The sequence below is a fragment of the Trichosurus vulpecula genome, chromosome 8 (assembly GCF_011100635.1).
Source record: "Trichosurus vulpecula isolate mTriVul1 chromosome 8, mTriVul1.pri, whole genome shotgun sequence".
Taxonomy (NCBI): domain Eukaryota; kingdom Metazoa; phylum Chordata; class Mammalia; order Diprotodontia; family Phalangeridae; genus Trichosurus; species Trichosurus vulpecula.
In genome coordinates this window covers 173,320,717-173,340,806 of record NC_050580.1, presented here as the reverse complement: position 1 = coordinate 173,340,806, position 20,090 = coordinate 173,320,717, and the positions used below count along the sequence as shown (strand labels likewise).

At 41.0% G+C, this 20,090-nt stretch overlaps 1 protein-coding gene across 1 annotated transcript in view; it reads left to right on the top strand.

Moving 5' to 3' along the window:
• Window positions 1-11,911: 11,911 nt before the first annotated feature.
• The window catches only part of SEMA6D (semaphorin 6D), a 64,673-nt gene continuing 56,494 nt past the window's right edge, over window positions 11,912-20,090 (top strand). Inside the window, exon 1 of the mRNA XM_036735428.1 lies at window positions 11,912-12,110. The gene's annotated coding sequence lies outside the window, so the exon portion shown is untranslated. The remainder of the gene's footprint in view (window positions 12,111-20,090) is intronic.

Sequence of the window (20,090 nt, the reverse complement as noted above, 5' to 3'; positions counted from 1 at the left end):
GAATAATTATGTTTCTGAGGCAGAGACTTGAACTCAGGACTTCTTGATTCAGAGGCTAGCTTTCCATCCATGATGTTCTTGCGCCTGTCATTCTAGTATTATGAATATCAGTGGGATATTTTAGGTGGAAGTTCTCTGGGTCTCCATTTCTTCATCTGTAAAATGAGGGAGCTGGATCCAATGACCTCTCAAGTCACTTGCAGCTCTAAGTCTGATATAATGAACATTTTTTAATGAAGAGGGGGAAGCTTTGTAGAATGAAAAGCACAGTAGATTTGCAGTCAGAGGAACTTTGTAGAATTTCTGATCCCATACTTACTACCTGTATGACCCTTTAATAAGGCTGAACAAGTTCTGGTATATGGAATACTACTGTGCTATAAGAAATAATCAGCTCAATGATCTTAGAAAAACATGGAAAGACCATACAGCAATCTGCCAGTAGCTGCTGTGGCTGTGTAAAACCAACAACAACCAGCACACAGAAGGTTGCCAACGCAGGTTCTTTTGATCTGCTTTACTAAGGAAAGTAACTTTAAGGCGTTAACAATCTCACTTTAATCAAACATACATATATAAACTCTCTTAGTTCAGAAGAAAAAGCCAGCAACCTGAACTTCAGAGCAAATACAAACAAATTACAAACATCAACAGACAGACCTTGTCTGATTAGAATCACAATTCATAGCTACCAGGAAAGCATCAACATCTGGGTTAACAAGCCAGGGGGCTCTTAACAAAGGCTGCCCAGGGTCTCTTCAAGTCACACTCCCCTCTTCCAGTGAGTGAGAGCCCCAAGGAAAAACTCGAACCTTTGAGTTTATATATCCCGTTCAGGGTTAGAGGGCATCACAACATGCAACTCAAACTCACATGACCTAAAAGCATCACAAACATGTGATTCAAACCCATGTAAACTAGGCTTTCCCTTGAGGCAAGCAAGTCACCAAAACGAAGGCCAATCAAGGGCACTTGATTAAATAAGTGCTAAAAGAGAAAACAGTAAAAGAAAGTCCCACCTTAATTACTGACACCAAGACTTGCGCAAAATAATGAAGAGCAGAATGAGCACAACCAAGAGCACATTGTACATACCAACAGCAGTATTGTTTTAAGAACAACTTTGAGAAACTAAGTCATTTTGACTATTTATAAATACCCAAATTAACTACAAATGAACTATGAAGGAAAACACTATCTGCATCTAGAGAAAGAACTGATAAATAGAATTTTATGTAGAATGATTTTACATATATGTAATATATATACAAAATTTGTGTGTGTATGTATCCCATGGTGGGAGGGTTGGGGGGAGAGAAAAAAGGAGGGGGGGAAGAAAATTACATGATATACTTATTATTTGTTTAAAAGGAATTGCCAGTTGTACATAATAGATTTGTAGTTTCAAGTGCAATCATTTTTTTTTCTATTCTATGTTATAGAAATGCTTATTTTATATCTCAAATTGAGATTTTTAAAAAAGGAGTAATAGGTAATATTTAGCAGTGTGATAACTAACATTTAGCAATGCTTTAAGGTTGACAAATCCTTCTTTTTGAAACATTTGTTATCTCATTTGACTACCTCTTTGGACCATAGTCTTGTCCTCTATAAACTGGCCTCCATTAGTGTTGCCAAACTAAAAAAGAAATACATCCTCATAAGCCACATATTGACTTAGAAAACCACAAATTAACATTATCTATGTTATATTTATTTATTTGTTTATTTTATTAAACATTTTCCAGTTACATTTTAATCTTCTATGGGCTTCACTGGGTAGTAAATTTGACACCTCTCACCTAGATTAGTTCTAAGGTCTCTTACATTTTAAAATTCATTAATCCTTCATTCATGAAGTAGAGAACTAAATGAACAAAATTCTCATCCAAAGACTCTTAGGGGGAAAGTAGGATTGTATAATGCTGGTTGAATACATGTAATGTTAACATTCAGAACTTTAGCAGTAGTCTAGGTATTAAAGGAAAAATCTGAGGTTATCAAGGTAGGGAGGGAAGGTGTTAGCTTAAAGAGGGGTGGGGAAGACTTCTTGCAGAAGATGGGATTGTAGCTTGAAGGAAGTTAAGGAAGACAGGAAGAGGAGGTGAGGAGGGAGAGCATTCTAGGGAGAGGTGAAAAAAATGAAGCCTAGGCAGCTTAAATGCCATGCCCAAAGTTAAAAAATTAGCAGGAGTGAGTCAGTCAATTGACATTTATTAAGTGCCTACTATGTTCCAGGCACTGTGCTGAGCTCTGGAGGTAACAAACATTGTGTTTGTCCTTCATTTTTGAAGAGGACCATGACATCAGGGAAATGGTGACATGACTTGCAGTTGACTTGGATTCGAGTGAAAGAGGGCTGTGCAAGGTCACCAGGCTCACTTTCTCCTGCAGAGCCATCTAGGTCCAGGGACCGGATATTCATCAGGATGACTGGAGATGACCCAGGATGCAATGGGAGACCTTGGCGCTTTTAGCCTCAGGCCTTTTCATGTACTCACTTAGAGTGAGGTAACCCCATTCAGTGAATAGGCCTCTTTAAGAAGCAAGTCAAGGGATAGCCCCTTTAATTAGAAAAAAAGAAAAACAAGTCATGTTTGGAGGTAAAGACCCTAGGGGTTGCTGTTCTAAAGAGAACTAGTTGTCATTGACATTCATTCTAAGGCAGGAGTGCCCAAAATACAGCCATTAAGTGGAGCCTGGGCAGGGACCTATTGTGGTCCAATCTTTGAGCTTCATAGTGAACTAGGAGGAAGAAAGGAAGGAGGAAGGGAGGGAGAAAGGAAGGAAGGGAAGAAAGAGAACAAATGAAGGAAGGGAAGAAAGAAAGGAAAGAGAAAGAAAGAAATCTAGCCAGTAAACCCCAAGTTAAGTGGGTAGCTTCTGGCCATCAAAATTTACCTTCCTTTGGAGAGGAGAGAGGGAAAGGGAGAGGAGAGAGGGATAGGGAGAGGGAGAGGGAAAAGGAGAGGACAAGCTGAGTTACCTAACTAGCTGGGTCCCCTTTCAGGGCAGCTGGGTCTACTCACAGGTTGTGTTTGTCCTTCCCTTTCAAAGAGGACCATGACATCAGGGAAATGATGACATGGCTTGCAGTTGACTTTGATCTGAGTGAGGGAGGGCTGTGCAAGGTCACCAGCCTCACTTTCTCCTCCACAGCAAAGATAGGCCAAAGATAATCTCTGCCCTCAGGGAGCTTACTGTCTAATGGGAGAGACAGAAGGCCCACCACTAGGTGCAAAGAAGATATTAAAGGAAAAATCGGAGGTTATCAAGGTAGGGAGGGAAGGTGTTAGCTTAAAGAGGGGTGGGGAAGACTTCTTGTAGAAGATGGGATTGTAGCTTGAAGGAAGTTAAGGAAGACAGGAAGAGGAGGTGAGGAGGGAGAGCATTCTAGGGAGAGGTGAAAATAGCTGGAGTTAAGAAACAGTGTCTCATCTGAGAGAGAGCAGAGTCCAATGTCTCTGGTTCGAATAGTACAAGGGGATGATTAGGGTGTAAGAAGACTAAGAAGGTGGGGTTGGGTGGGAAGAGGGAGGTTTGGAAGACTTTGAACAACAAAGAGAGGGTTTTATATTGATCTCTGAGGTAACAGGGAGCCACAGGAGTTGAGAGAAACAAGAGAGAGACACACTAAGAGAGTGTGTGTAGAGGAAGTTGGGGGGTAGGGTGATATGATCAGACCTGAATTTCAGGAAGATATAAACAAGCTGGAACTCACTCTTGAATATTGCAGTATGATTTCAGCATCCTAGCTTTAAAAGATATATAATGTGGTCACAGAACACAGAGTTGCTAAAATAGTCCTTCTGCATCTATTCTGCCCCTGAAGTACCCTTGGCTAAGCTGCCTTTTCTCTAAACTTTTTAATTTAAACACAAATTCAGACAATAACAAATAATGTGAAGTTCCTTCTTAGCCATTCCTTTAGGATATAAAAACTAAATTATCTCTTTCGGTCTACCTTACGATTCAAGCTCTCTCAAGAATGATAAGATGAACTTCACCCTGTACTATATGGTGAAAATTAACTCAGTTTATTTTTAAACCGGGTAAGCTGGTTGTTATAAAAATTTATAGGCCTCACTGTTTCTTTACTTGCCTCCTGGACTGGTATGTCCAGCCTGGATGGGTATAGAAAACAAAGGTAGAGAGCTATGTAGATATCTAGCAATAAGCCTCAACTCAACTCCAAACTCCAACCTTCCTGGCGGCAAATAAAAAGCCAGTGATATCAGAACCAGCAAAGGGAACTCTGTCTGCTGTCTCAAGCTCTTCCTCCCCATTGCTGACTCAGGTCATACATTACCTGAGGCCCAGATTTCAACATCAAGGCTAGTAGCCAAACACATTTTGCAAATATCTTGGTGGGTCTTGATTCTTCACCCCAGTTTAATTGGGCATTTGGGGCTTTAGACAACCCTCTTTATTACATCTGAGTACCAATAGGGTTTTATATTGATTTTTATCTTAAGCCAAAATGTACGATTTTTCCTATTCCCTTAGATGCTGACAGACTGATTTTTTTGAGATGGCATATGTAATGTAAATACAAATTTCAGTTTAACAAATCGTAAAGATAAGCATCTTTTCTTGTATGTCAAAAAGATGAACAAGCAAGACAATGAAAGTGAATTTTGAGTTGGGAGAGCTGATTCAAATCTTGGCCCTGCCCCTTACTACTTGTGTAAGCAAATCCTTTGATACTCAGTTTCCTCAGCCATACAAAGAGAGGGTTGGGCCAGACAATATCTAAAGTCCTTTCCAGCTCTAAACCTCTGATCCTATGGCAAAATGACTTGGTCTTTTTTGTACCTTTATTTGGAGACTCGTAAATTACCCAGAATGCCATTCATTTCTTTTAACCAACAGGTGGCAGTAGTGTTTATAGCATGTGAATCAATCATCTCCCGTTATAAATATAAATAAATGTCTTCAAATATATTATGCAACATAATCAGGCCTCTGGTCATGAATAGAATATATAACCCAAACTAAAAGTTTTTTTTAATACCATTTGTATGTGATGAAATTAATTCAATACTCTAAACACTTCTAAAAATGTACTAACAGATTCTAAAATTCTTATAAAGGATTTTTAGGGTTTAGTCCATCCCACAAAGACCATTGCAGGAATATTATCAACACCATTCTGTATATGGCTAGGAAAACCTTTAAAGAACCAGAGATTTGAAGAATTCTTTAAAGACAATTCTTACTTATTTGGATGTGGATTTACCATTTTGTGGATTATTTAATACTCATTTCTTTTAATCTCGTACCATATTCTCTATGTCTCAATGTATATACTGGTGTGCCCCCAACCAGTTTTAACTTTAGTATTAGCCTAAGCAAAACATAATGAGGGGGGCAAATATGATTTTAAAAAGACTTTATAAAAATATATTAGATTTTCAGTTATTCTTTTATTTATTTATCATTTTTTGACCATTGGCATTATTATACTCCTTCCTTAGGATAGATCACACATTAGTCAACATATTAACTTAAATACTTTCTATTTGAAAAGCATTGTGTTAGGAGAGATTCAAAGGTCATTGTTCAGTTGTTTCTGACTCATTGTGACCCCATTTGGGGTTTTCTTGGCAAAGATAGTAGCGTGGTTTGCTTTTTCCTTCTCCAGCTCATTTTACAAATTAAGAAACTGAGGCAAACAGGGTTAAGTAACTTGCCCAGGGTCATACAGCTAAGTGTCTGAGGCCAGATTTGAACTCACAAAGATGAGTCAGGAAGACTTTAGGCCTGGCACTCTATCCACTGTGCCACCTATTTGTCCTAATTGAGAAGCAGACCCTTTCGTAGCTGAACTATCATGTGATAACCAGGGCTTTGCCCCACATTGATGTTGGCATGGGGGAGAAAGGTTATGCTTATTTCCCCCTACTGGCCTTCCACTAGTACCACCCCTACCTTCTCTCCCTTGCCCAGGCCATCACTCCCCTACCCCTCCTGTTGACATAATGCCCTTCCCTCAGGGCCTGGCTTTTTTTTTTAACTGCCACACTAGTGCAACTACACCCAATTCGAACAGACTGCCTGTGACACATTGCCAGTCTTGGGGACCTGAGCCATGGAGGGTGCCCAGGATCAGAGATAATAGCTATGTGTGCCAGCCTCCCCAGCAAAAAAAGCCTCAGGCTTCTGTCTCCTTCTGGCCTACCTCTTTGCTCAACTAAATTTGCTGTCTGGTGCCACAATTCTTACGTGTGGCTCTGGTCCCTGAGCTCTGAGAGCTTGCACCAGCAAATCAAGAATTGTGCATTTCTCAGATTATTAATTCTCTCTCAATTATTAAAAGCCAAAGGTTGGATTATTATAAATTCATGGAGGGAAGGCTTTTCCTGGGTTTTCTCCCAGGGTGGAAGACAAAACAGCTCTGTTCCCTTCCTATCAGGATATAAGATAAAATCCATATATCCTCTATACTGCCTTTTAAAATCCTATTCTGAGGGAGCAGAAGTAAGTGCCCATTTGGTGCCCTCCACCCCAAATTGCTTTTGTTTATCCTAAAAAAGAGACATTTTGGCCAGTCAGTGAGTTTACTGGCTTATTTATGGATTTTTCCTATGATTATAGTGAGTCCTCTTTCCACTACACCTCTCTTCCTTTTAAAAGGGCTTGCTCTGTTAATCTGCTTTAAAAGGCATGATTCCTTGCCTTTTTTGCTGAGCATCATCCTCAAACACCTTAGTCTTCTTCACCTGGCTTCTTTCAAGTCCCAGCTAAAATTCTACCTTTTATAAGAAACATTTACTCTCCCCCTTAATGCTAGTACCTTACATCTGAAATTTTCTCCAATTTATCCTGTATGTATCTCATTTGCACATAGTTGTTTGCCTGTTGTCTCTCCAGTTAGACTGGGAGCTCCTTGAGGGCAGGTACTATCTTTGGCCCTTTTTTGTATCCCCCTGTGTTTAGCCCAAAGCCAGACATATAATAGGAGCCAAGTAAATACATACTGACTTGACTCAGTAGTGGTTTGTTTTCATGATGACAATAGAAAGAATACAAAAACCATGTATTTTTTCTCTAAGTCCATCATTGGTTTTCTTTAATAAGGCACACCAACAAGAATTATTCATGTGAGAGCAGACAAATTAGTTTCATTCAAAAGCCTAACCATCTCAGAAACAGGTAGAGCTATATGAGTGTATTCTCATAATGCATACTAATAGTTATAAATTACATCAGCAAAATCTGGAGGCATAAGATTTAAGATGACAAATTATTTTTATTAAGTTGAAATATCTTGGCAGGGTCATTTTCATATGCAGACTACAGACACAGTAGTGGCCACTTGAGCCAATGCATATGCAGAGTTTATAGTCTGTATATTATTAATGATTTATTATGTTATATGGGGCTGAGATTAGTTTTTAAAGAACTCCCTTGCCACAAAAAGCTCTTTCTTTAATGTGCATGCACAAGTAATCCTGTATGTGTATTCCAAATTAAAGTAATCACATGAGCTGCAGGCACCTTTTAAATTTAAATACCTCTGTAGTTTTATTTTGGAAAAATGAAATATAGGTCTCAATCTGTGCTAGTCATTAAATTCTTTAAAAATCTTATTTTGCATCAAATGAAAAGGAAGAATGTATGCTCATGGATCTTTAGAAACATCCTTATTGGTAAAGGACTTTAGCACTTCAAGAATCCACCGTCAGTAAAGGTGGTTCAGACTGTATCCACTCTACACTGTCATCAGCTCTTTTCATGATATACCGTGGCCAGAAAGTTCATAATCTTGTAGCCATCTGGTTATGGTCTTCTTTAGTTCCGAGAGCAGACACAGTCTGTTCTTGGCTGGTACTAGCAGCTTTCACAGATTGCTGGGACTTGCCAGAGTTTGTACTCAGTTGGCACAGCTTTCAGGAATCCTCACCCTATCTCAATGAGGTGTCAGAGAAGGACTTTCGTGGAGGAGAGCACTACAAGTATGTACTATTATAAATATAAGGGATTCAGTACAAAGCTATATGATCAAGAAGTGGGTCAGGAAGGCCTGAGATCAAATCTGGCTTCCCACACTCAGCAGCAGAGTGACCAAGACCAAGTCACTTAACAGAAGTCTGCCTCAGTTTCCTCATCTGTAAAATGGAGATAAGAATGGGTCGTTGTCAGTATAAAATGAGTTAATATGTTTGTAAAGTGCTTAGCACAGTGTCTGGCACATAGTACTGTACAAATGTTAGCTATTATTTAGAAGTAGAAGTAGCAGTAGTAGTAGTAGTAGTAAATTGCTTTGCAAAACCTTAAACCACCATCTAGGAAAATGCTAGTATTATTTTTAAAAAGGAGGCATCCTTTCTGTAGATTGTGATATTTTAAAACCTCGGCGTCTGAATGTCTAAGTTGAGAAAAATCCCCTTGGCATGCATTCTCTTAACTTCTTTGAAAAATAGCAAGAAAGAACTTAATAATTAAATCAATATTAACAATTAAGTACATGAATAAAATGGTGTTCACAGAATCTTTGATTATGAAACGAGTTCTGCAAAGACTGACCTGCTTTGTGACGGTGGAAGGACTTAGATTTAGGATTTAGATTTAGATTTAGAAATCAGAGGACCTGAGTTTGAATGTCAGTTATGCCACTGGTGATCTCAGACAATCACTTGACCTACGTGGACCTCAGTTTTCCCATCAGTAAAAATGAGGAGGTCGGACCACAATATCTAGGTCCCTTTTAAATCCAAATCTATTTTATGCTACTATGTCGGTTTTCCTTTTGGTGTATGGATTTTTATGAAATCACATGATCACCTCTAGACTTTCTGTAATCGTCATATTTCTTAGAATTCTATAACTGTATGGCCAACTAACTGGCAAGTGACAAGTTAGTCCCTGATAATATGAATGCACCCTCTGCAGTGAGATTCGCTGTTAAGACCTTGGAAATTCTTTTCAGGGAATTCTCTTTCATGAACAGCTGTGTGACATTACTGAAACCCATCATGATTTCAGCCCTACCTACGCCAGAGATCCGATGATTGTGATTTCAGAGCTGAAAGGGACCTTGGAAGCCACGGAAGTCCACCCTTTCATTTTCCAGACAAAAAAACCCAGGGAGATTAAAGTGAGGGTAAAGGAGGATAAATAATCAGAATCTTGATTTATATGCAGGTCCTCTGACTCCACTGTGCCACACTGCCTCTCCGAAGTTTGAAAGTCCTCAGGCTCAGCATCGTAACAGAAGCTGAAGTCAGGAAGAACTCAGCTCAAACCCAGCCTTAGACGCTTGCTATCGGTGTAACCCTGGGTGAGTCATTTAACTCTTGTCTGCCTCAGTTTCCTTATCTACAAAATGAAGATAATAGCGCCTGTCTCTCCGGGTTGTGAGGATAAAATGAGGTGACATTTGTAAAGTACTTTGCAAAACTTGCAGAGCTTTATAAATGCTGGCAATTGTTTTTATTATTAGATAATGGTTTAGGGTCTGGAAATCGCTTTACATATAGTATCTGATTTGTTCAACGTCTCTGTGAGGTAGATACTACACGGGTGTTATTATGCTTATTTGCAAATGAGGAAACTGAGGCTGAGAAGGTATCTGATTTGCCTGCAATTAGGCAAATCGTAATTATTTGAGGAATGATTTGAACATAATCTTTCTAAATCTGGTGCTGTATTCAAATTGAGTAGGGGCGCCATGCATGACCAACGCGTGATTTTTATAAGACTGTTATTAAAAGCACAACTAGTACTCCTCCTTGGACACTTGTTACCCGACCCTGGGCAAGTCACTTAACCTCAATGGACTGTATATTCCTCATGTGTGAAAACAAGGACAAGATGGCCTCTGAGGTTTCTTCCAGCTCTAAATCTATGGTCCTAGGATGCTTGACTTTCCCGCTATACATGCAGAGTTCAGGTCTTGAGTGAAACTGCAATCTATTCCCTCCACCCCCTGCTGACAGAAGAGCTTTGAGTCTGACCAAAAGGAAGAGGGACTCCATTATCTTCAGGTCAGAGGCACCTTATTTCTAAGACTTTACTTTCCTGGCACATCACAGAAAGTCTCTGGATCTGAGGTCCAGAATGGTGTTTTGAATGGAAACACCTCAAAATCTTGGCTCAAGATGCCCCATTGGCCAAATACAAAATCAGGAAAATGTTCATTATTAGATTTAGGATTCCAGTTTGGGTACCCAGAGAGTGGTCTTTGAAAAGCAAAAAAATTCTAGATTTTAGAAGCACAAAGAATTCAGAAATATCCAGTGAGCTAAACCCTTTTCACTGTTGCAGCCACTCTGCAAATTACAAGCTTTCTGCCCTCGGGTTGGCAATTTGATTCCTAATCAAGCCAATAATCACCTCCCCAGCATCTTCATGCAGTGCACAGATTCCTGTGCCTGCAGTGGGGGGTGGCTCCCTTGAAGGAGAAAATAAGGGATGACTTGATACCAGGAAAGCAGGCACAACTTTCTGGGTCAGGAATTGGCTGTGGTGGGGCTCTGACTGCCAAGAAACTTGCAGTGATGTCAGAGCCATCAACCCAGCACCATCAGAAAACACTAGGGACCAGAGAACTCACAAAAGGCTCAAAAAAAAAAACCCAAACTTTAAGTCCTGTATTTCCAAGACACAAGAAGAATACCAGGAAGAGATTTTCCTATTTTATATTTGGTAAGTTCTCTCTGTGTGTCTCTTTGTCTCTGTCTCTGTCCCTTTCTTCCCTTCCTCCCCTCTCCCTCTCTCTCCCAGTGTTAACTCCAGCTATAAGTAGAACAACTTTCTGCATGAGCTCTTAGCGGTTCCTTAGGGTGTATTCTTAGTTTTGCTTCAAGGCTGCCAATGAAATTTCAGAATTGGAAGGAAAAAGGTATTTCCCCCCTCACAAGTGTAAACATATAACTTAGTCTTTGGGAGGAAGCAGAGAAATTAAATCCCTTTTTTTCCTTTTCATCTTGTAAAAGGATGAAATGAAAATTTTAAAATCTGGAGGAAAAGTCCTTTTCAATTTTTTTTCCTTTCAAACGGGGTTCCAGTGCTTTACTCAGACCACTTTAAGCCTTGGGCAATTCATAATTCTTCTGAAAAAATTAATAAAACATCTTTTTCTGAGAACAAATGTGTAAATTAAAATCTTCTTTTGGAATATGTTACTTTTCCCTCCCTTTCTTTTCTAATACTCTTTTTAAAGGATGTCACTTCAAGGACATTTTCATTTCTCCCACAACATTTTACACGAAACACTTGTCTGTAAAACTGGCTCATTAGCCTGCAAAATTATACTGTACTGAACGACTTTCATTCAAAGAAGAAATGGGATTTTTAGTAGGCAATTTCTGTATTTTATAAAGATAAAGCCATGTTTGATTGCCTCTTCCCAGCTGTTTTGCTTAGTGGTTATAAAGAGACAGTGTGTATGTGTTTTGGGGGTGACAGCTGGGGGTGGCTCTGTGTGTTAAAAATGTCCCTTACCCCAGGAGGGGAAGGGGAAAAAAAATCCAACAACTAAGGCAGAACTTTATCCAACCACTGCGCATGCAGATCCATTAGGCAGTAATGATTTGTCCTTAGGATGCCTGGAGTAAACCCTGAATAAAGAGAGGGAAGCAAAGAGAAAGCAAGACTGCAGCACACAGAGAGGACTGAGGTGTTCCCGAGTTGCTGGAAGGAGCCCTTCTGTGGAGGTGGGGAGGGGATGCGAGGCCAGGAGGCCAGAGAAGGGTCACTGGGCGCCCAGTCCGAGGGGGCGGGGGCGGGGGCGGGGAGAAGGGGAGGGGGCCTTTCGGAGGCAGCGTCTGATCCGCCAGTGAGGGCGTGCAGTCAGCCCCAGCCTGCGTCTCTTTCGTGCTTGGGGGTGGGACTGGAGCTTCAGAGCTGTCTGATTGTTGGGAGGGAAAAGCAGCCTCCCTGGCTCTCTGGATGGATTGATTGGAGATGGATCGAATTACACCATTTGCCGTGCTTGGGTTTGTTTTGCTCTTGCTCTGTCCCGCTGCTGAAAAGGCTGGTGGCGAGTTTCGGGATTATACCGAGGAAACCAAAACCTAAGAAGACCGGATTTTTTTCTCCCCTCTTATATATATTTTTCTTACCCTGGTGGGTTTCAAGCTTCCTTGCCAGCCTCCCCCCATGAGGTAAGCGCTCCCTTTGGAAAAAAAAAAAAGCAAAAAAAAAAAATCTTTGCCACTGTCCAAAAGGGGTGGGTGGGTGGGGGGACCCCCAATCCCCGGACTCGCAGCCGTGCATCTCTCTCTTTGCATGTGTGTGCTTATAGATAGAAGGATATTTATAGTGTCGCTGGAGAGTTGATTTCTTTGGCGAGGAACCCTGTCAGCCTGGCGTGCAAGGAGCACACCGAGTCGGAGTAGGGGAGGTTATTTGTACTCGCCTGTGGCCGGCTCCTCTGCTTTGCTTGAGGTTTGGGGGGGGAGGGGAAACTTGGACCAGGAAGAGGTACTCTTATCTTAGCGCACCCGCTACCTAACTCTAACCCCCCAAAAATAAAAGGCAGAAAGAGGGGGAAAAGTTGCTTGCCCACGGTTAGGTCTACGTTGCTCCCCTCTCCGCCATCAATCCGACCGGGGTTCTTTGGGGTGCCTGGGCACGGATGGTTTCTCCAGCGATGGACTGAGAGCCGAGGCTAGGGTGAGGACTAGGGACCCCCACCCCTCCTATTCCTCCTCCTCCCCAGGCTGGGCTCCCAGACGGCTCTGGCTTGGAGCCTAGGATGGGGAAGAACCGCAGGCTGGAGGATGGACGGACGCACGGACGCACGAGCCTCCGCCAGCCCCCAGGTCGGCGGCCAGCCTGCAGCCAGGGACAGAGCTCGGCTGCCGGGACCGGCGGAGCCAGTCACCCGACGGGGGCTACCTGTTCGTGCGGCCCGAGCGCTGCAGCCCTGGCTGCTACTGCCGCTGCCGCCGCCGGACTCCCGACGGCTCCCGCAGCCTGCCTGAGCACGCCCGCGGCCCCTCCTAGGAGAATCCTTGGGGCCCCGACCCCCCATGTCCAAGTGATCCCATCGAGGGACGGAGGGGCCGCAGCCCTTCCTCTCCAGCCCACCCCTAGTGCCGGAGCCTGCCGCAGCGCCCGGGGCTCCGGGTTGGGGGGTCCTTACCCTCCTTCCTTTCCCATGCCACCCCAGCCCATCCCTTCCCCACTCCTCCGTAACTTTCAATGCTTTGTTCTGCTCGAAATGATTTACAGAAGCTTCTTGGACGGGGCCTCCGCCAGGCTGTAAGAGCCCGGCACTGGGATGTGTTAGGTTTCCATCTACCCATCAATTATGGATGGAAACAAATAAGGAAGAGTCAATTTTGCATGAGTCCCTTCGCGAAGACGAGGGGCGTCCTCCTGCCTGGAGCCGCCTCTTCTTTTGAAGACAACTGGCATAGGGGGGTGGGGGAAAGACGGAGGGGAGGGGGATGGGGGAGTGGAAGGTAGGAAAACTTTCTTTCCCCTTTCTTTACGGTGATTATCTATTTGTTCCAGCTCTGCAGAAACTGATACAGCAGCTCACACTGGGTAATTTGGAAGGACTTAAATAAGGCTCCTCTATTATTTATAACTCTTGGATTGAAATGAAAGGTCATAGAGGACTTGGAGGTGTAGATGAGCCCTGGGTTTGAAAGATTCCTCGCAAATTGACTCCCAGAACCGTTGCTGTTAGGTGATTGAAAATAATCCTGGACTTAAGAGATAAATGTCATGGAAGGAGAGGGAAAAAATAAGTGTGGGTATTAATTGGATCCTTTCAGAAAATCATTTTGACCAGTCCCGATGGTCATCAGCTTATTAGCAATGCTATATACTGCATAGTACTCCGACCACCCAGTAGTACTCTCTCTATATTGCTCTGTGCTACTATACACCAAAAGCCAAAAAGGGGAAGGGGGTGGGGGGTGGGGGTGCAATTTAGAACGCCTGCTTTTAGAAGCAGTGAGAGAGTGCAGTTGGTCATAGGCAGGATTGGATAGGGGAGTGTGAATGGTTCAGGGCAAGTTCATTCCCACTTATAGAAAAACATCTCAAAGCCCATGACCTACTGACAGTAGGTCAGTAGTGTCTTCTTTACTTGGAAGGAGGATACATTATCATTGTAAATGTGTAGATGGGAGTGGGGAGAGGGAATGGACTTAACCCTTACTGCATTTTTAAAATATGTGTGTGTATACACACAGAGATATGTGGTCGTATCTTAGGTGTTTACAATATGGTGGGGAAAAAAAGATTGGTAAGTCAGGAAACCCAAGTTTAAAATCATAGCATTGGCACAAAGTATTTTTGTGACCTTCGACAAGTCTCTGCTGGGGTGGGGGTGGGGGGAGCTCGGGTTTTTTCATCCAAAATGAGGACATTACCTTAGTTGATCTCTAAAAATTCTGTGATTTCAAAACTGTCATGACATTTTCTGAAGCTGTCTTTTCCTGCCAAGAATCTTGAGTTTTATTTTAAAAAGAAAGTATCAGTATTTTGGATATCTCCTGCTTTTGGATAATGAAGTTGGCTCTTCCCTCATTTCAGCTTTTGGGTCTTCATGAAATATGTCTTAAAACTTCTGGGCAAATATAAGACTAGGAAAAATATTTGTAGAGAGGGTTCTTTAAGATTCCTTCCTTCTCTTCTTGAGGAATCTTATCCCAGGAAGCTCAGTGTGAGAGGGTTTGCTATTCTTTTGTGCTGTGAAAGAATACAATTTTATGCTGCTTTATTCATGCTGGAAAAAAAAAAAAAACTACCCACCTCCTTAGCGTATGTATCTGATTCAGCAAATTAAGTTGTATGTAGTCGAGTTTAATGTAATGAATGAGTGACAGGCATATTATATAAACATTTACTCTGGCTTAGATAAATAGAACTTGCCAATTGAGCTCTTCGATTTTGGTCTCTATTACATTAATTTAAGCCTTTTACAGCAAATTCACATATTGTTCATCTGTAATGAAGACGTTGGGGAGAAAAGACTTGTGTAGAATCTGTGCTTTGAATTGTTTTTAAAGTGTCTTTAAGCCTTACCTCAAAGGGAAGGTACTTTGAGAAGGATAGATATAAGGTAAACTTAAGATTTCCAAATGTTTTATTTAGGAGACCAGACACTTCTGCTTGTATCTTTAGTTAGCTTAGACAACTTAAAAAAAAATTCCTGTAGGATAGCACTGCCTTATGCTTGTTTCTAGTAAGGATGCAAGATCGTTCACATCATCTAAAACAGTTCAGTGATGCAGAAGAGTATGGTAAGAATATAGTAACTGCCCTATCATCTCCTAGGTAGTTCTCATTTGATTTAAGGTTGCTTCCCTTCTTCTCCCCCCTCACAACTGGACCATCTGGACATTTCCTTACTGGGTGGAATGATCTGAGATGACAGCAGTAAACTCCTTAGTCCTTGGAATGATTACAGTTTAGGTATCCAGGAGCCATAAGAAGTTAATGCCCTGGACTGGGATGAGAGCGTGTGATCGCCCTTATCTGGATCTGTTAGCCCCTTTATTTGTATTTAGTGGGTTATTATGCCTGTAGTCTGTATGACTGAGGACCTCCCTCTGTTACATTCATTGGGATCTATTACTTGAGATGCACAAAACTCTATAAACTAAACCCCAGAAACTTTCACCTAAAGATTGCCGCTAATACTGTTCATATTACTGTAAATTGGTAGGGATAATCCCTGGAAAGCACTTGCTCCTAAGTAGCTTAGTCATTGTTCTTGAGGAAAATATATAATTTTTTGATAAGAAGCAGGAAGGGAAAAATATGAAATCAGCTTAGTTTCCATATGGAATATTACATATAGTCAATCAGTCATTAAGTACCTACTATGTGCCAGGCACTGTGTGAAGCACTGGGAATACAAAGAAAAGCCAAAATAATGCTTGGTCTCAATGAGTTCACAGTCTAATGGAGGAGACCACATGCAAACAACCATGTTCAATCAAGATCTGGACAGGATAAATTAGAAATAATGAAGGGAAGGCACTAAGGGGGCATCAGGAAAGGCTTCTGGTAGAAGATGGGATTATGTGCCTAATCATTATGACATTACAGGTTAAAATTGTATCTTTTTGTTGTTGTTGTGTGTGTATGAATAGATAGATAGATGGATAGATAGATAGATAAATAGTCTAGACCTGTGATTTTCATCAGTGAATGAAAATCCCTAGCTCCCTCTATATTCAGTTGTTAAGGAATTGCTGGGGACTGAGATGTAAAATGACTTGCCTACAGTCAAACAGCCTCTACCTGTCCAGTGATCCTGGAAACCCAGCTCTTCCTGACTCCAGGACTTTCTCCTTTAGGCACTGTGCCAGGCTGCTGTAAATTAATGTTCTTTATGACTAGACATTGGAGGAAGGGGAGAAGGGGAGTTTGAGGCCATTGATCCATCAGTCTCAAAGGCATTGTGCTAGATCATGGTGTCAGATGAAGGAGCTCTTTTTTCTTTCTTTTTCGTTTAATTGAGAATTGGTGATCGCACCACATAAGTACAAAGTACATGCTTATCTGCCTTTTGAGTCACATGAGTATTTTATCTCAGAATAAGATGAAAACAAGATTAAAGACATAGAGGACCAACCCAGTGGACTTACTGGACTTGGAGTTAAGAACATCCAGCTTAGAAGTCTGCTTCCACCACTTATTTTTTGACCATTGGCCTCAGTTTATTCCTCCATAAAATGGGGATAACAATACCTACCTCACAGGCTCCTTGAGGTTTTCAGCCCTTGCTGGTAAAACTTATATGTTGTTTCTTTCATTATGATGGTTGTTAAAGCAGGTGTGCTCTCTTTTCCCAGGCTCTCCTAAGCTAGTATGTTTAGAGTTAAAATCTATCTGAGCCATCTTTATTAAGTTGTTGCTTGTTTTGAGAACAGCTGCCAGCTTCAAATTCAGAAGAAAGTGTGTTCTGATCTGCTCCCATGTCATATGTAAGAAATGAAAATCATATTACTGTAGCAACCTGACAATACCATTCTCAATTGCTGTGGGTACTGATTGTCTTCAGTTTCCTTCCTCAGACTGACGACAATGGTAGCGTAGCTAAAATTGAGTTACTTCCATTTGGTCAAATGGGAAAACGGCTAGATTGTCTTTATTTTCAAAAGCAAGTGTTTATGGAAGCAGTGAAATCCAATCCGGGGACACAGTATAGAGCACATGAGGTGTCCTCCTTTCTCAAACTTTTCTTTTCCATTAGGCTTTTGTTAACTAACCCAGATTAGCATTTTAACAACCCTGAAGTGAACTTCTGCCATTCTTTCGACTTGGACACAGTATGTATATCATCCATCATTCTGTCCTTGGCCACAACAGGCTACTGGCTCCATAACCATTTGGAGCTACACAGAATTCATCCGACTGTGAACAGCACAGCTGGCTATAGCAATTTTTTCTTCCACACTACTGGCATCATTGTCTGGTTTTGGTAACTAAAGTTAACATCCAGAACAGGAAGTTTTTTTTGTTTGCCAACCTGGACCAAGCCCCTCCCTCAACCAACTTGGGGTGGGGGAGGGGGCCCACACCTGCAGAAAAGTCATAGTGGGGGCGGGGAGGGGCAACCCTGGGCATTTTTTAAATGGGGAATCACCCTAACCTTAACATAGATCCCTATGTAGCCTCTTCAGGCTTGATTATTAAACCACTTGAGTAATGGAATTAGAAGGAGCTGCCCAGACGCCACTCAGACTGGACTTTGAGAATACCGTATATTTTGAAAAGGAGAAGAAAGAAATTAAAGTAGTTTATAGCCTGCAGTTCCACTTGACAGAAAACAGAAAGACCCAGGCTAATTCTTTGGTGAACTACACATGTTATTGCTACATCTTTTTTTTTTTCACCAAGGCAAACATGTGATTTAGCTAAATCTGGGCCCCATGTCTAATAGCTGGACCAGATGCTTTCTGCAAGAATTTTTTTCCCCTTTTTGCAATAAAATGATATAAAAGTACAAACTTATTACTTGTTAAGGCATGAAAGGCATGAATCAGTATAATAAACTCAGGTTGATTATTTGTAACCCTTTTCTGACCTATGTTTTCAAGGAGTTTTTTTTAGCCTTCTAAAATCAGAAAGTTCTGTTGTTAGAGGAGAACATTGGTTAATCAGCAAATATTTATTAAGCACCTCTTGTATACATGCCAAGCACTGTGATACTAAGATAGAAAAAAAAATTCCTCCCCTCAAGGAGCTCCTGTTCTAATGGCAGAGATAGCATATATGCATGTACAGTATATGGCTTATACCATACAAATACATATTATACTGTACAAAAATGCCTTGTATCTGTTTAGTGTGTGTGTATTTTATATATATATATAAAATATATTGTATATGGCAGAGACATATGATATAATGATGCTGAGGCTACACATACATACACACACAGATATAACAATACAAAACAGATACAAGGCATTCGTATGTGTATATATGTGTACGAATATTGTGTGTAGGTATGTATGTGTATGTACCCATGCATGTTTATATACACATACATGCTATCTCTGCCATTAGAATGTGAGCTTTAGGGGAGATTTTTTTTTCTGTCTTCCTATACCAGTGCGCACAATGCCTGGCATATAGTAGGTGCCTAATAAATGTTTGTTAATTAACATGTTCACTTCTCTCTCTCTCTCTCTCTCTCTCTCTCTCTATATATATATATATATATATATATATATATATGAACATGCAAACATGTTATATATGTAAACATAACACACACAAAGCAGATAGAAGACATTTATAGTGGGAGAGGGGCAGGAAAGGTGAGGAGGGGAGAGAGTACCCCAGACGGGGAACTGCCAATGAAAAGGGATAAAGATATGATATGAAATATGTTGTGTGAGGACCAGTAAGAAGGCCAGTATGGCTGCATTGTAAAGTGTGTAGAGGGAAGTAATATGTAATACAGTTAGAAAAATGTCAAACAAAGGAGATTATGTTTGATTCTCAGGGTAACTGGGAGCCATTTGAGTTGGGGGTGGGGGGAAGTGTCATGGTCATATCTGTGCTTTAGGAAAACCCATTTGACAGCTATGTGAAGACAGTTTCTGAAGTTCAGAGGGAACTGGAATTCTAAGGAGTCTCTCATTTGTATGTTAAGATTAGATTTCCTTGATAAATGCAACCACAGAGAAAACTCTGTTCAATGACTTTCTGATTATTACTATGAAAAAATGTATAAAATTGGGAGATATAAACCAACAGTGATTCTAGGATGACCTACACAAAATCCATCTGAAAGGTTTCTCAATAGAAAGTGGGGGTCTTTCTTCCTGATACTCCTGTTTGTAGATGACTGCTTTTTGCATCAAGCTCCAGAAGGTTTACCAAGCTTCCCAGCTGATTGATATCTGAGACTATTCAAAAGAAATCAGCCTAACAATCCAAATAGGAAAATGAAGTGGATGAAAAATGCCCATTATCCAACTATGGCATTCAGTTGGATGGTTGGTTCATAGAGTTGGTATATGTGTGTATATAGTGAGTTTGAGCATGGGTGTGTATGTGTATATCTTGGATAGACAATGCAAGTAGAATATGAGCCGCGCCCAGAATTGAAACAGGGGAAGGAAGAGAGAGCAAAGTAGAGTAGCATTTGGAAAATAGCACAGAACTTTTAACAATCTCAAGACTGTGCCCAGATTTTTTAACCTAAGTGTTCTAGCAGCAATGGTGTATGGTTGTATATCACGGAACACCCCAGTCCGCAAGGAATCAAAATTGCAGGTGATCAAAGGATAACAGAGAGAATGCATACTAGGGGAGTAACAGATGGACAGCCCCAGTTCTTTACTAATGCTCCACTGGTGCTTATAATATGTAAAAGGATTAGAGGAAAGCAATAGCATCCTCTGTGGAGGAACAATTAAAAACAAGTATAGTAAGTCACACAAGATGGAAAGTCGTGGATGACTTGTCATTTGCACCAGTGTATAAGATCACAGATCTATTGAAGTATGAAGATATTGAAATAGAGAAACGAAAGGCGGTCCTAGAGTCAGTAGTACTGGTCTTCATTATTTGAAACAGGCATATGACATTTCTTTCTTCATAACTGTTTATATGCTAATTTAGCCCCAAAGCAGCTTTGATAATAACAATCTAGCTTT